Genomic DNA, 16,945 nt, shown 5'->3' with positions numbered 1-16,945 from the left:
TATGAGGAAGTGTTTATAAAATAATCCCCTTTGACATTCTGTCAAAAACATGGTAAAACATGCGTTATAAAACGGGTTTTAAACATTTTACGTTTATAGTTTCTAAATGTTGCCTGCCTCCACTCAGATTGCAAGGTGGGTGAGGTTGCAGTGCACTGGCCTTTCTCCCCTATCTGGACTAACAGTGCCTCAAGTATGTCGACAGAATCCAGCCTGCAGACATTAAAGTTTGGCTACATGTTCAGGTGCCTCGTGTCAACATAAGTGTATGCATTGTAACTGTACATAACTAGTTAGGCTACATGTCGAAGTGTAGGTGATAGCCTATTAGCATTGGATACAGCCTGTCGTGTCCAGACCGATGCTGACATGAGGCACCTGAAAATGTAGCCAAACTCTAATTAGACTTTGAATTACATACACAGTGCCAGTCAAAAGTTTGGGCACACCTACTTTTCCAAGGTTTTTCTTTATTTTGACTCTTTTCTGCATTGTAGAATAATAGTGAAGACATCAAAACTATATGGTAACACATGGAATCAAGTAGTAAGCCAAAAAGTGTGAAACAAAGCAAAATATATTTTATATTTGAGATACTTCAAAGTAGCCACCCTTTGCCTTGATGAAAGCTTTGCACACACTTGGCCTTTTCTCAACCACTTTCATGAGGTTGTCACGTGGAATGCATTGTGTTGTGACAAGGTAGGGTTTATATACAGACACCCTATTTGGTAAAAGACCAAGTCCATATTTTGGTAAGAACAGCTCAAATGACCAAATAGAAACGACAGTCCATCATTACCATTGTAAGGTCAGTCAATCCGGAAAATGTCAAGAACTTTGAATGTTTCTTCAAGTGCAGTCGTAAAAACTATTAAGGGCTATGATGAAACTGGCTCTCATGAGGACCGCCACAGGAAACGAAGACCCAGAGTTACCTCTGATGCAAAGGATAAGTTCATTAGAGTTACCAGCCTCATAAATTGCAGCCCAAATAAATGCTTCACCGAATTCAAGTAACAGACACATCTCAACATCAACTGTTCAGAGGAGACCACCATGTGAATGAGGCCTTCATAGTTGACTTTCTGCAAAGAAACCACTACTTAAGTACACCAATAATAAGAAGAGACGTGCTTGGGCCAAGAAACACGCACAATGGACATTAGGCCATTGGAAATCTGTCCAAATTTTAGATTTTTGGTTTCAACCCTCATGTCTTTTTAGGTGATCGGATGATCTCCGCATGTGTGGTTACCACCATGAAGCCTGGAGGAGGTGGTGTGATGGATTTATTTTGAATTCAAGGCACATTTAACCAGCATGGCTACCACAGCATTCTGCCATCCCATCTGGTTTGCGCTTAGTGGGACTATCATTTGTTTTCAACAGGAAAAGGATGTGTAAGGGCTATTTTACCAAGAAGGAGAGTGATGGAGTGCTGCATCAGATGACCTGTCCTCGACAATCACCCGACCTCAACCCAATTGAGATGGTTTGGTATGAGTTGGAACGCAGAGTGAAGGAAAAGCAGCCAACAAGTGCTCAGGATATGTGGGTACTCTTTCAAGACTGTTGGAAAAGCATTCCAGGTGAAGCTAGTTGAGAGAATGCCAAGAGTGTGAAAAGCTGTCAAGGCAAAGGGTGGTTACTTACTTTAGTACTTACTTACTAAAGAACACTTTTTTGACATGATGATTCCATGTGATATTTCATAGTTTTGATGTCTTCACTATTATTCTACAATATAGAAAATATATGTTTTAAATGAAAAACTTGAATGAGTAGGTGTGTCCAAACTTTTGACTGGTACTGCATATATATAGGCTAAACACCAGTCTTGTTTGACAAATTTAAAGTAGGATCATTATTAACAGCTGAAGGCTGGATTCTGTCGACATACTTGAGGCACTGTTAGACAAGATAGGAAAGGCCAGTGCACTGCATCCTCACCCAACCTTGCAATCTGAGTGGAGGCAGTCAACATTTAGAAACTATAAACGTAATTGTTGGAAACCTGAACATTTTTTTGTCATTTTATGACACATGTTTTACCATGTTCTGACAGAATGTTAAGGGGATTATTTCATAAACACTTCCTCATATGCCCTTGAAACTAGTAGCCTATTTATCATTCATGTTCTAAACTTTCAGTTTTCAAATCAATGTAATTGGCTATTTTGGTTAATGGCCTTGGTGCCCTGGCAGATTGGGCACCTCTTGAAGGCCAAATGGCCTTGCCCCTGAAATCACGAATTTCCAGCCCTGGTCCAGCTAGAAACCAATTATTTATCTAGATATACTGTAAAGCTGCCAGAGTGAGTCACCCCAATGGACAATTCAGCCACCTAAAACCCCCATGCACCAGATGACAGAGAAGAATATAAATGCCATTTAGCAGACACTTTTATCCAAAGTGGGAATCAAACCTACAACTCTGGGAGTGTATACGCCATGTTATTTTACACAGTACTTCTTGTTCTCTCATGTCCAGTTTTGTAATTCCTACAACGTCTTAGTCATTTAGGATCTCTAATTATACGTCTTATTTTTGCAGACTTCTTATGTACACAGCACTGGCGGTGTATGGGAGCTTTGTTACATATCCCTCCTTTAACTCCATCAGTGATCTACATGCCTCGTTGGACAGCAACAAGATAAAGTGCAGAGCTAGTGGGGAGATGAGTTTCGAGGGGTACGAAGGAGAAAATCTTTTTTTTATATAGCTATTCACACTTCTGACAACAATTCAGAGCCAATTTAGTCTGGGTTGACAACCACACTCACAAAGTGTGCGGTGCAGACACGAGCACACGCACATCCTCTCTCTTAGCCGAGAGCTATTCAGTGAACATCTCTTTCACCGAGTAAGAGGTGCCTCCAGGGCTTTCTAAATGCACAAGTTAACTCGAGGGGAGTTTAATTAAAACACTTGACGCTGTAACAGTCATTTAAAAGAGACGTTAGTTCAGTTAATTATTCTGTTAATTGGTCTGCGGGTACCCGGTGTGGGTGCCTTCAGGTTTTTAACTGGCCGATTCTCCTCTCTCTACTTATGGCCAAATTTTTTAAAACAATTGTAAATCTCACAGAGAACACAGGGCTGTTTTATAGGCAGCGTAGCGAAGGTGTGTCCTGCCTTGTGTCTTAAGGGTAGGCCATTGCTGCAGAAAGAGCATGTTGATGGTCATTCTCCTGGTTTCTGGAGTATGTGGGGCCTTAATCCATGCTTTAAGTACAGTGTACAGGTATTGTGGCATTGAAGTGTAAGTCACTGGAAAAGTTACAGCAGCATGTTGACTTTCAGAATTTATGTCTTGTAAGCGGAGTTCATTTTGGTAGCCATTTTAGATTTAGTTTTATTCTTAGTCTTTTGACTAAAATAGCTTGTAGTCTTAATCACATTTTAGTCATTTAATCCTTAGGTTTAGTTATTATCAGTCGTCTAAACTCTGGACAATTTTAGTCTAGTTTTAGTCAATGCATTGTCTATTAAATAATTAATATTTAGGATAGCAGATAATTAACTGCAACGTCCCAATTGGTAAATTGTCTTAGACACACAGTACTGCTCTATACAAAATAGACACTGTACATTACACATAAAAAAATAATGCATACCCTTATTATCAAACACTGCTCATATAGCCACATACAGTTGATGTCGGAAGTTTACATACACCTTAGCCAAATACATTTCAACTCAGTTTTTCACAGTTCCTGACATTTAGTTCTAGTAAGAATTCCATGTCTTAGGTCAGTTAGGATCACCACTTTATTTTAGGAATGTGAAATGTCAGAATAATAGTAGAGAGAATGATTTATTTCAGCTTTCATCACATTCCCAGTGGGTCAGAAGTTTACATACACTCAGTTAGTATTTGGTAGCATTGCCTTTAAATTGTTTAACTTGGGTCAAACATTTTGGGTAGCCTTCCACAATAAATTGGGTGAATTCTGACCGAGCTGGTGTAACTGAGTCAGGTTTGTAGGCCTCCTTGCTCGCACACGCTTTTTCAGTTCTGCCCACAAATGTTCTATGTCATTGAGGTCAGGGCTTTCTGATGGCCACTCCAATAGCTTGACTTTGTTGTCCTTAAGCCATTTTGCCACAACTTTGGATGTATGCTTGGGGTCATTGTCCATTTGGAAGACCCATTTGCGACCAAGCTTTAACTTCCTGACTGATGTCTTGAGATGTTGCTTCAATATATCCACTTAATTTTCCATCCTCATGAAGCCATCTATTTTGTGAAGTGCACCAGTCCCTCCCGCAGCAAAGCACCCCCACAACATGATGCTGCCACCCCTATACTTCACGGTTGGGATGGTGTTCTTTGGCTTGCAAGCCTCCCCCCTTTTCCTCCAAAAATAACAATGGTCATTATGGCTAAACAGTTCTAAAAATGGCCAGTGGACATTTCTCCAAAAAGTACGATCTTTGTCCCCACGTGGAGTTGAAAACCACAGTCTGGCATTTAATGGCGGTTTTGGAGCAGTGGCTTCTTCCTTGCTGAGTGGACTTTCATGTTATGTCGATATAGGACTCGTTTTACTGTGGATATAGATACTTTTGTACCTTTTTCCTCCAGCATCTTCACAAGGTCCTTTGCTGTTGTTCTGGGATTGATTTGCACTTTTCACAACAAAGTACATTCATCTCTAGGAGACCGAGTGCGTCTCCTTCCTGAGCGGTATGACGTCTGTGTGGTCCCATGGTGTTTATACGTGCTTACTACTGTTTGTACAGATGAACGTGGTACCTTCAGGCATTTAGAAATTGCCCCCAAGGATGAACCAGACTTGTGGAGGTCTACAATTTTTTTATGAGGACTTGGCAGATTTCTTTTGATTTTCCCATGATGTCAAGCAAAGAGGCACTGAGTTTGAAGGTAGGCCTTGAAATACATCCACAGGTACACCTCCAATTGACTCAAATTATGTCAATTAGCCTATCAAAAGCTTCTAAAGCCATGACATAATTTTCTGGAATTTTCCAAGCTGTTTAAAGGCACAGTCAACTTAGTGTATGTGAACTTCTGACCCACTGGAATTGTGATAAAGTGAATTATAAGTGAAATAATCTGTGTATAAACAATTGTTGTAAAAATGACTTGTCATGCACAAAGTAGATGTCCTAACAGACTTGCCAAAACTATAGTTTGTTAACAAGAAATTTGTGGAGTGGTTGAAAAACGAGTTTTAATGACTCCAGCCTAAGTGTATGTTAAATTCTGACTTCAACTGTACATAATACTTTGCACATTCCCTTATTCTGTCAGTGGCGTTCTAACACAGCTGATCTTTACTTATTTCTGTTTAGGTATTTGATGGACATGGGAATGAAGGAGTGCTTATGGCCTACCCTTACTGTTCAGTTTACACTTAAGGACCCTATAGAGTCTGCCTGTGGGGAGGATGGACCCTATAGAGTCTGCCTGTGGGGAGGATGGACCCTATAGAGTCTGCCTGTGGGGAGGATGGATCCTATAGAGTCTGCCTGTGGGGAGGATGGACCCTATAGAGTCTGCCTGTGGGGAGGATGGACCCTATAGAGTCTGCCTGTGGGGAGGATGGACCCTATAGAGTCTGCCTGTGGGGAGGATGGACCCTATAGAGTCTGCCTGTGGGGAGGATGGACCCTATAGAGTCTGCCTGTGGGGAGGATGGACCCTATAGTGTCTGCCTGTGGGGAGGATGGACCCTATAGTGTCTGCCTGTGGGGAGGATGGACCCTATAGAGTCGGCCTGTGGGGAGGATGGACCCTATAGAGTCTGCCTGTGGGGAGGATGGACCCTATAGTGTCTGCCTGTGGGGAGGATGGACCCTATAGAGTCTGCCTGTGGGGAGGATGGACCCTATAGAGTCTGCCTGTGGGGAGGATGGACCCTATAGAGTCTGCCTGTGGGGAGGATGGACCCTATAGAGTCTGCCTGTGGGGAGGATGGACCCTATAGTGTCTGCCTGTGGGGAGGATGGACCCTATAGAGTCTGCCTGTGGGGAGGATGGACCCTATAGTGTCTGCCTGTGGGGAGGATGGACCCTATAGCATCTGCTATAGGGGGGGATCTGGAATAATTTTCTGTGCTTGTCTGGTAACAGTCTGTTCAAACAATAGTCTGCAGGGAGGGATGTTGCCTCACACCCATGACCTTCACACCCATGACGTTCATTGCAGTTTGTATCAGGCGGGCAATTTGAGATGTCAGTTGGACTGATGAATTGCCAAACCATACTGTGATGCTATATCTCAAGATACTCTCTACGACCACGTGGTAGAACAGAAGCATTATTTTCTGGTACAATTCCAAAAACCCAGAGTCTACATAGGAAATAGAGGCATTGGTTGGACTCTGCAGCAGACACACTCTAGTTGGACCTTCCAGCTTAGCACATTGTACATATGTACACCCAGGTACTTATCCGAACCAACCTGTGCTATGTTGGCATTGTGGACAACCACAGGCATGTGGTCGCCGACAGATTTGGGGTCAAACACCATCTCCTCTATTTTCTTTACATTGAGGATGAGAGAGTGCTCCTCATATCACTTAACCAATCTCTGACCTTTGAATCTCTGACTTGTACACAGTAGTATCTGCATCTTTATACAATAGACCAAGAATGGCAGTATCATCAGAAAACTTAACAATATAGTTATCAGGATTACTGCTAGTGCATTCATGAGGGTACTGTTAACTCTAACCGGTCGAGTATGGCTAGTCAGGAATAAGTGGTACCATCTAATGGTGTAGCGGTTAACACCATCTGATTTAACTGGCTGAGGAGGACAAGTGGTTTTATTGTGCTAAACACTGAACTGAAATCAATAAATAACTGTCCAGCATAGGCCATGGGGTTTTCCAGATGCTGAACAATGAGATGCACTATGGTGTTGATTGCATCATCCGTCCCACGACTTTTCCCTTGATAAGGATCTAACACACCATGATCTTTTCAAAACACTTAATTGCGATGGGGGTCAGAGCAACAGGTGTGTAGTCATCATTTTCTTTTGGACAATGCTTTTTGGGGACTGGAGTGCTAATGGCCTTATGGCCACAAAGATGTGGACAATATGGGAGTCTACAGACCTCTGAAAGACAGGGCATAAAGCAGGAGTAAGTTCCTCGAAGAAAAGAAGAGTTGCCTTATTCATACAGGTGTGCTTGAAGACTAGTGACAGCCACAGGGTTGATTTCCGACCTAAGAACAATGTCATCAATAACAATGGAGTCAGTCATTATCACACTCAACAGAGAAGTCATGTACATCAAATCTTTCATAGAAAATACTTAATTCATTGCCATTGGTCAATTCATCTGGTGTGCGCAAGGATTCTTTAGGCAAGGTTCATAATGGTTATTGTTCTCATCAACTTTCATTGTTTTTTTTCATTCACTGTAAGGAACTCTTTTTTTCCATTGATTCCTTGTGGTCTTTCCTTGTCTCCTTGTGGTCTTTCCTTGTCTCCCTGAGCTTTTGGTTGAGCTCCTTTTGCACACATTTCAGAGGTTGTTGCCTCATGCTTGCCTCTTGACCCAGTCCGTTACCTCCTTTGTGATGTATGGTTTGTTGTTTGGGTATGCCTTTAATGTCATTTGGGGTATGACAGAGTCAACACAGAAATGGATGTAGTCTATGGCAGCCTGTGTTGACTTGCGCATGTCTAACTCGTGAAAAATATCCCAATCTGTACACAAAAAAAACATCCTTTAAGTGATTATCTGCTGTCTTCAGTCCACACATTAAAAGATTTCACGAGGGGTTTTAGCTCTTGAGAGCTGTATTGTAGGTGGGAGTGAGCTGGACGGTGTTGTGATTGGAGTTGGACAGGTGGTTTAGCTCTAGCTGAGCATACATTTTTAACATTTCCAAAACATTTCTGTCCCAAGTCACTACTTCACCGGAGAGGCATTTGAATGTAATCTTTTTTCAATCAAAATGTATTTTATGGGCAGAAATACCTTCTGGAACATGTGAACTTTCATGTGCCTTAATAACAAAACATATATGCCATCTGTAAGAATTAAACTGTTAAATTATGAGCCTTGTTGGTTTAGCCATGGAAAAAGTAAGGAACCTTCCTGCTAGCCCTGATTGGCTGAGATAATGAATGGGCTGGACATGCCAAGAGATGAGTTCGATCTGGTCTGCCATGCATCATGGTTCTGTCGATAACGTGAGCTGTTCAGTATGTGTCGATAATCCTTTTTACTGCGGCTTTTTAAAAGTACAGTATATAACATTAGCCATAGAGAACAGCAAAAGCGTTGATACTGCTCTCAACAACATTGCTGCCCTGAATTTAGCAGGCGCTATGGACAAAGTGTGAAAAAGTTGTGATCGACTTCTTTCCGCACACAGTCAGAGTGAACTGGAGTGACTTGATACAACGCGGGCCAAACAAGCTGTACAGTCTACAGACAAAACAGAGTTAAAGGGGTTCCAGTCTGCTGTGAAGCGTTCATCAACGCACACAGGGAAGAGCCTAGCTACATTTTCAGATATTATACAGTACATTTCTAATTCAGTCAGAAAGTCGTTTTCATTGCAAGTTAAAGCATACTTTAACTACTGTAGCTAGCAAACGTTAGCTTGCTGGCTCACTAGCTAACGATGCGTGTATGATCTGTGTAGTAATATTAATTGTATCTCAGAAAGCCATATGCATTGCTAGTTATAGCCTAATGTTAGCTAACTAAGATTACACCTCCTAGGTTAGCTTTAGCTACCTGTGGATTCATACTACAGCATCATGCAAAATTGGGATTACAAGTTTATCAACTTTCAATGCAGAATTACTTTCCCATTGTTCTTCAACTGCAGTGTATGATATACCATTGTGTTGCTCTGAGTCTCTACAATATAAAAAGCACAATTGGAAATGTTGCTACATAAGACACAAAAAGAGGTGGTCGGCCCTTTGTCAAGAATTATGTTATATTTAGTGTCACGTTTAACAGACTGTTCATACCCAGGTTTTACAAAAGGTTTCCAAAATAAAAATAGGGGCTTTTGGGGTGCGTTGTAGTTGTTGGTTGACATAGTCAGCTACTTTGGCAGTGGCCCTCGCAGCCGTGGAACTAAGGGGTATGTAGAAGAATGCTTCTGAATTCCCGGGGTAGGTCAAACCGCCTTAGACTCAAACATAGCTGTTGAACGTCTGGATTGTATATTGTTTACACCATTTGTTGTCGATGCACACACAGATACTGCCCCCTCTGCTCTTCCTTGACGCATCACTCCTATCCAAGCCGACATGAGTAAACCCCTCTGTTTCAATAGGAGAATAGGTTGATGTCTTGATGTAACCAAGTCTCAGTAAATGGCATGATGCAGGACTCACATTATTCGTAGCATGCTCTGGTTTCCAGTCGGAGTTCATCCATTTAATTTTTCAGAAAACACAAGGTGCACAGGATCATAGATGGTAGAGATGGTCTACTGCTCCTTCGCCGGAGCCACTGTCTGATTCCCTCACTTCCATGCGCACATTGAGCCTTGTCCAGCAAGGCCTCTTATACCTTAACTGGCAACATTGCAATTGTGGCAGAAATAGCCATGATTAACCATAAGCTACTACAAAGCCTTGTCTATAGGTTAAACCATTTACAGCTAAGTAACAGTGATTCCATTGAAAAGGGGAGAATCTGAGTTTTCTAACAATGCCAGACTTATTGCTGTAGCCTACTTGTAATACTCAGCAAATAGGAACAAAGTAACTCTTTTCACATTTGCGGACCGCAAGGTGAATAAAGCGCATATGGCAAAATAGAGTTTGGGATGTTATCAAAGCAAAAATTGCAGGTTTTGTTACAATTTAGAAGTGCCCTGAAGGTGCATCAGGGCAAAATTAGCTGTGTGTGCTGCAACGGCAGGCAGGGCCAAGCTCAGGCAACCTGTGCACCTGAAAAATGATAATTCTGCCAATGACAGGATTGCATTACAATTTGTAATAGTTATCGGGCTTTTTTCAGAACATCTCGTCTAGTTCTTGTCATAGTTTTAGTCAAGGAAAATAGGTTGTTGGTTATTTGTAACTCTTGGGAATGATGTGAAAATGCTTTACACTTGCCGGACCATCACAGGTATCAGATGATGACTGAGGGGTTTGGGAGATAAACACACAGAGAGTGTTTTTTTCACAGGGGATCATTCAATGTGATCAAATGAAATCAGATGGTATTGGTCACATACACATGGTTAGCAGATGTTAATGCGAGTGTAGCGAAATGCTTGTGCTTCTAGTTCCGACAGTGCAGTAGTATCTAACAAGTAATCTAATAATTCCACAACAACCATGGAATCAATCACTTTCTGACTGCACCCATCTTGATTTGAATCAAACCTTCCATACAAGTTTGCCCATGGTAAAAGTGGTCAGAAAGTTACTTTTTGGTAAACATTCAGGAGATAGAGGTGCTCAAAGTTACCCATTTTGCATACCCCACGTCCTTGTCTTCATTACTAAGATAAACGGTTGAATTTGATAAAATTTGAAAGCTTACAAAACAGGGTTTTCAAACAGTTTACGACTCATAAAAAAAAATGTTTTTCACAACACAAATTATATTTTTTAAGCTCGTCAATTATCTAAAAACGCAACTCTGATTTTTGTCATATTCATATACGTTGTAGCTTAGACCCCATTTTGCATCATCTGAGGTGTTTGTGTTTTGCCTGCCATCGGTTGAGACACAGCACACTCTTCTTGAATGTATGTCATGTTTTGGCTGATAAATGTACTAACGTGAATAAAGTAGACATTTCAACTTTCAAATGGTACCGCAAAGATGGTTGGAGGTGCGTCCGGTTTAGCATGTGAATGGAGAAGAAGCTCGTGGACAGGGCTCCTACGCATGAGTTAATTTTGCCACATTTTTACTTTGCATTCCACTTTCTTACATAATCAGATTTGATTGATGAGTTCGTAAGTTACCTTTTTGATTCAAATGTCACACGATCGGAGGAACAGAAGACCTGTAATTAACATTTTAACCTCGAGGGGAAATGTGAATGGTAATGGCTTCGACTCCAGTCCAACCGGTACGGAGTCTCATGCGCTCTCACTCCTCCGTACGATTCTGGTCTCTGAAATTACAGCTACCATTGCCACTCAGCTCAAACGGCCATCGATGCTGCTCTGGCTCCCTTCTCCGCCTTCCTGGATGGTGTCCGAGCTGCTGCGCATGAACAAGGCCGCAGACTTGACGGCTTTGAACATGACCTGTGTGACTGCAGTGACCGCCTAGTAGCCCTTGAGAAAACAGTCGCCCGTCTGAGCACCAAAAACCAAAAGCTGATTGACAAGACTGATAACCTGGAATCTCGTTCTCGCCGTTGCAATCTTCGGTTTGTTGGTCTACCAGAGAAACTTGAAGGAGGGGACTCAGTTAAGTTCATGTCAGACTTCTTCTCGGAGGGGCTGGGTCCGGCCATCGTTCCATCACCCCCGAAGCTGGACAGAGCTCACCGCATTGGCGGGCGGAGACGACAACTCCAAGCCTACAGTGTTTATCTTCCGTTTTCACAACTACAGTGACATTGAGTGCATCCCCTAGAGGAGGGGCAGAGATGTTTTTTCATCTAGATACTTACTGAACGGCTTGCCACCACTTTATTACGCCCCAATGATCATTCATTCGTACATGTACAGACACTCTGCCCCTTTCTTGTTTTGTAACAGGGTAACATACCGCAGGACACTTATTTGGACCTCCATAAGACACATAGTACGTGTTGCACTGCTTGAATACTCCCGGAGTCAGGACAATTCCGTTTTACTGTTATCTGGTTTTCTGTCTTTGTTTTGGTTATCTTTTGACATACTTTACCATTTTGTGAATGCCTTTTCAAATCTATTTCTATGGAACCTCTCCTCGTTAGGATAGGAAGGTTTTCTGTTTATATGCTCCGAAGCTGCAAAAACGTCAACCTACTGTCTCCATTAGCTGGGGAAGGAGACTTTGGGTGTGGGTGGGTGGGAGGGAAGGGGAGGTCCTATTTTAATATTCGCTTTTTTCATAATTTTTCTCTGTTATCTTTGCAAATGCATGCTCTGTTTTCACACCTTTTTTTTCAGTATTTTAGATGGCTAACAACGCTAATAATAGTACTATTGGAATAGGTTGGCCTAATCCTATAAAGTTTTTATCTTAGAATACTAAAACAATTAATAATCCTGTCAAGAGGTCTAGGATCTTCTCCCATTTGAAAAAGCTAAAAGCAGATGTGGTATTTTTACAAGAGACCCATTTACGCATTAAAGGTCATTCAGGTTCAGTCAGGTTTTCCATTCAGACTTTAAATCCAAAGCCAGAGGAGTTGCAATTTTGGTTAGTAAAATAATGCATTTCTCTACTACTATTTCAGACAGTAATGGGAGATATTTGATCATAACTGGCACGATTTGGCACACACCTGTAGTATTGGTCAATGTATATGCTCCCAATTTTGATGATGTTTAATTTGCCAATTTGTTGCTGGGGAAAATCCATTCAATGTGCGCATGGAAGTGAGGGAATCAGACAGTGGCTCCGGCGAAGGAGCAGTAGACCATCTCTACCATCTATGATCCTGTGCACCTCGTATTTTCAGAAAAATTTAATGGATGAACTCCGACTGGAAACCAGAGCATGCTACGAATAATGTGAGTCCTGCATCATGCCATTTACTGAGACTTGGTTACATCAAGACATCAACCTATTCTCCTATTGAAACAGAGGGGTTTACTCATGTCGGCTTGGATAGGAGTGATGCGTCAAGGAAGAGCAGAGGGGGAAAATCCATTCTCTGAATGCGCATCTTTTGATATTTGGCGGGGAATTGTGTTATTAGCCCGGCTTTAGACCGCTCCAACCCCAGAACTATGTCTCCCTCTGCTATGTCAAAGTCCTTCTCAGGTTTTATGGTTCAGAATGGGTGTGGCCTAGAATCCCTAGGCAAGAGAGTATTCTAAAGAGAGTATTCTAAAGAGAGTATTCTAAAGTCTCCTTGACTTAGACCACCAATATGCCCTGACGCTGTCTCCAGAGCTGTATAAGCAACGCTTGAACTTACAATCTGAATTCAATCTCTTGTCTACTGCAGATGCAGAACGGTTACTATTGCATTCACGTGGTACATGCTATGAACATGGCGACAGGGCAAGTCGTCTGCTCACAAACCAATTAAAACCCAGTGCTGCTACCCGTGTGATTCCCCTAGTTAAAGATTCCTCTCAGCTTGATTTCTGATCCTACGGGGATCAATGACACCTTCAAATCTTTCTATTTCTCCCTGTATACATCTGAATTTCCATCAGATACTGCCTATATGACTACATTTTGGGGTGAACTGGAGACTCCCACAGCTGAGACTGAAACTGCTGATTACCTTGATTCTCCTCTCAGCCTTGAAGAAGTTATTCAGTCTAACAAGTCAATGTAGAACAGCAAAGCTCCATGGCCTGATGGGTTTTCCGTCTACTTCTCAATGGTTCAACAATGTAATGTTTTTTCTAAAGCTTGAAAAAATGAGGTATTCTCTTAGGGCTTCCTGTGATACATATGTTAGAAAATGGCAACCATATTTATCATACTTTAATGGCTTGCAGAGGCTCCCCTCTGGTGAGATGCTTTAAGGTTTCCCAGTAGGTATTCCCAGTAGTCCTTACATAATAGGTACAGTCATCAATATAAAGCTATCCAGTCCAAGCAAGTTTGTTCACTGATAGTTTATATCCATATTTATTTATGTTTTTGTTGCTCCACTTCTGTATCTTGAATCCGTATTGAGTTGTTTGTATGTGAGACATTTTGTTCCTGTATTCTTGTTTGTTTGTTTATTTGTTGAGATATCTCTGTAGAATTTTTGTTTTCTAGGACCGAACTGAGGGGGGGGGGGGGGGTATATGGGGTAATTGGAGTGGGTGGTTGCGAAGGGGTTGGGGTGAGTGGTTGTGAGGGAATCGAGGTGGTGGGACTGCGTTAGGGCGGAGAGGTAGGGAAGGACTGGGGGAGTTGGGGGGATGTGTTGTGTGGGGGGAGAGAGGGTGGTTGGGAGATAGTAAAATATTTGTACTTACATTGGTGTATATATTGCAAAACTTGAATAAAAATATATATAAAAAAATCTAAAGATGGTTGGAGGTCTCCACAGCTGTCACGTGTGCCCCCTCTACGGCCTCTAGGTTACCAGGGTGCTTGTTATGGCGCACACCTGTCACGATCGTTACGCGCACCTGCACGGCGTCAGACTCACCTGGACTCCATCAATTCCCTGATTACCTTCCCTATTGTCACGACTTCCGCCGAAGTTGGTGCCTCTCCTTGTTCGGGCGGCGTTCGGCGGTCGACGTCACCGGCTTTCTAGCCTCCACCGATCTACATTTATTTTTCCATTTGTTTTGTCTGTATTGTACACACCTGGTTCCCATTACGTTTGAATTATTTCCCTATTTAATGGCCTTGTACTCTTATGGCCTTGTACTCTTATAATCTCCACAGGCACAGCCAGAAGAGGACTAGCCATCCCTCAGAGCCTGGTTCCTCACTAGGTTCCTGCCATTCTAGGGAGTTTTTCCTAGCCACTGTGCTTCAACATGTACATCTGCATGGCTTGTTCTTTGAGATTTTAGGCTGGGTTTCTGTATAAGCACTTTCTGACCACTTCCCACATGGGCAAATATATCTGAAAGGTTTTGTTCAAATCAAAATGGGTACAGTTAGAAAGTGATTGAAATCATATGGAACGACCCCAGGGCAAATGGATTGGGTGTTGTCTGTGTTCTTTGTCTGAAACTGAGCTTGTGTGGGGTCACCCTAATTGTCCACGGATTGCACACTCAGAAGATGAGCTCCAAATTTATTACCGTCTCTTAATGCTCTTATTCCTCTTCATCTCCTTCTCCAGTCTTTAAAATATGTTTCCTATTTTGGTTATTCCTTAACCCCCCCCCCGCTTCTGCCTTGGCAGCATCTGGCCAAATTGAGCCTGTGTAAGGTACATCACCACTTAGTGAAGCAAGAGGAATTTTGTTTGGCACACACAACAAAGTGATTCTTGTTTGCAGATCAGATAAATCAATGACTTATTTGAGCTCTGAAGCAGTGAAGGAGATGAGAGACAAATGTGCAACAGGCTTTTCCAAATGTTCCAGGAAGAAAGAGAATAGTAAATTAGATCTGGGCTGCTGATGGCTCTTAAAAGTATTTGATTGGTTCGCCTGTTAAAAATGTTCTGATAGATTTTGTGATAGTTGCGGTCGTAGAGACAAGTGTGATGTTCTTGTTGTCAGAAACAGCATTGTGCTGTCACAGAGTTTCAGTACTTGTGGTCAGACAAACAGCACATTGTGATGTCACAGAATGTATGTGCTTGTGGTCATAGGAACAGAGCAGTGTGATGTCACAGAGTTCATGTTCTTGCTGTCAGAAACAGCATTGTTATGTCACAAAGTTTATGTACTTGCGGTCATAGAAACAGGGCATGGTGATGTCACAGAGTTCATGTGCTTGTAGTCATAGCAACAGTCCGTTGTGATGTCACAGAGTTCATGTGCTCGCAGTCATATACTGAGCGTTGTGATGTCACATAATTCATGTGATTACAGTCATGGTTCAGCAACTACTTCTCTGATAGAGTTCAGTGTGTCAAATCGGAGGGCCCTCTATGTGGGCCGACTCTCTTCTCTGTATACATCAATGATATCGCTCTTGCTGCTGGTGAGTCTCTGATCCACCTCTACGCAGACGACACCATTCTGTATAATTCTTGCCCTTCTTAGGACACTGTGTTAACAACCCTCCAGACGAGCTTCAATGCCATACAACTCTCCTTCCGTGGCCTCCAACTGCTCTTAAATGCTAGTAAAACTAAATGCATGCTCTTCAACTGATCGCTGCCTGCACCTGCCCGCCCGTCCAGCATCACTACTCTGGACGGTTCTGACCTAGAATATGTGGACAACAACAAATACCTAGGTGTATGGTTAGACTGTAAACTCTCCTTCAAGACTCACATCAGAAATCTCCAATCCAAAGTTAAATCTTGAATTGGCTTCCTATTTCGCAACAAAGCTTCCTTCACTCATGCTGTCAAACAAACCCTCATAAAACTGACCATTCTACCGATCCTCGACTTTGGCGATGTCATTTACAAAATAGCCTCCAATACCCTACTCAATAAATTGGATGCAGTCTATCACAGTGCCATCCGTTTTGTCACCAAAGTACCATATACTGCCCACCACTGTGACCTGTACTCTCTCGTTGGCTGGCCCTCGCTTCATACTCGTCGCCAAACCCACTGGCTCCAGGTCATCTACAAGACCCTACTAGGTAAAGTTCCCCCTTATCTCAGCTCACTGGTCACCATAGCAGCACCCACCTGTAGCAAGCGCTCCAGCAGGTATATCTCTCTGGTCACCCCCAAAACCAATTCTTCCTTTGGCCGCCTCTCCTTCCAGTTCTCTGCTGCCAATGACTGGAACGAATTACAAAAATCTCTGAAACTGGAAACACTTATCTCCCTCACTAGCTTTAAGCACCAGCTGTCAGAGCAGCTCACAGACTACTGAATCGGGACATAGCCCATCTATAATTTTGCCCAAACAACTACCTCTTCCCCTACTGTATTTATTTATTTATTTTACTCCTTTGCACCCCATTGTTTCTATCTCTACTTTGCACATTATTCCACTGCAAATCAACCATTCCAGTGTTTTACTTGCTATATTGTATTTACTTTGCCACCATGGCCTTTTTTTTTGCCTTTACCTCCCTTATCTCACCTAACTTACTCACATCGTATATAGACTTATTTTTCTACTGTATTATTGACTGTATGTTTATTTTACTCCATGTGTAGCTCTGTGTTGTTGTATGTGTCAAACTGCTTTGCTTTATCTTGGCCAGGTCACAATTGTAAATGAGAGCTTGTTCTCAACTTGCCTACCTGGT

The sequence above is a fragment of the Oncorhynchus kisutch genome, linkage group LG12 (assembly GCF_002021735.2).
Source record: "Oncorhynchus kisutch isolate 150728-3 linkage group LG12, Okis_V2, whole genome shotgun sequence".
NCBI lineage: Eukaryota > Metazoa > Chordata > Actinopteri > Salmoniformes > Salmonidae > Oncorhynchus > Oncorhynchus kisutch.
The sequence above is the reverse complement of the archived record's forward strand: the minus strand, read 5'-3'. Positions refer to the sequence as shown.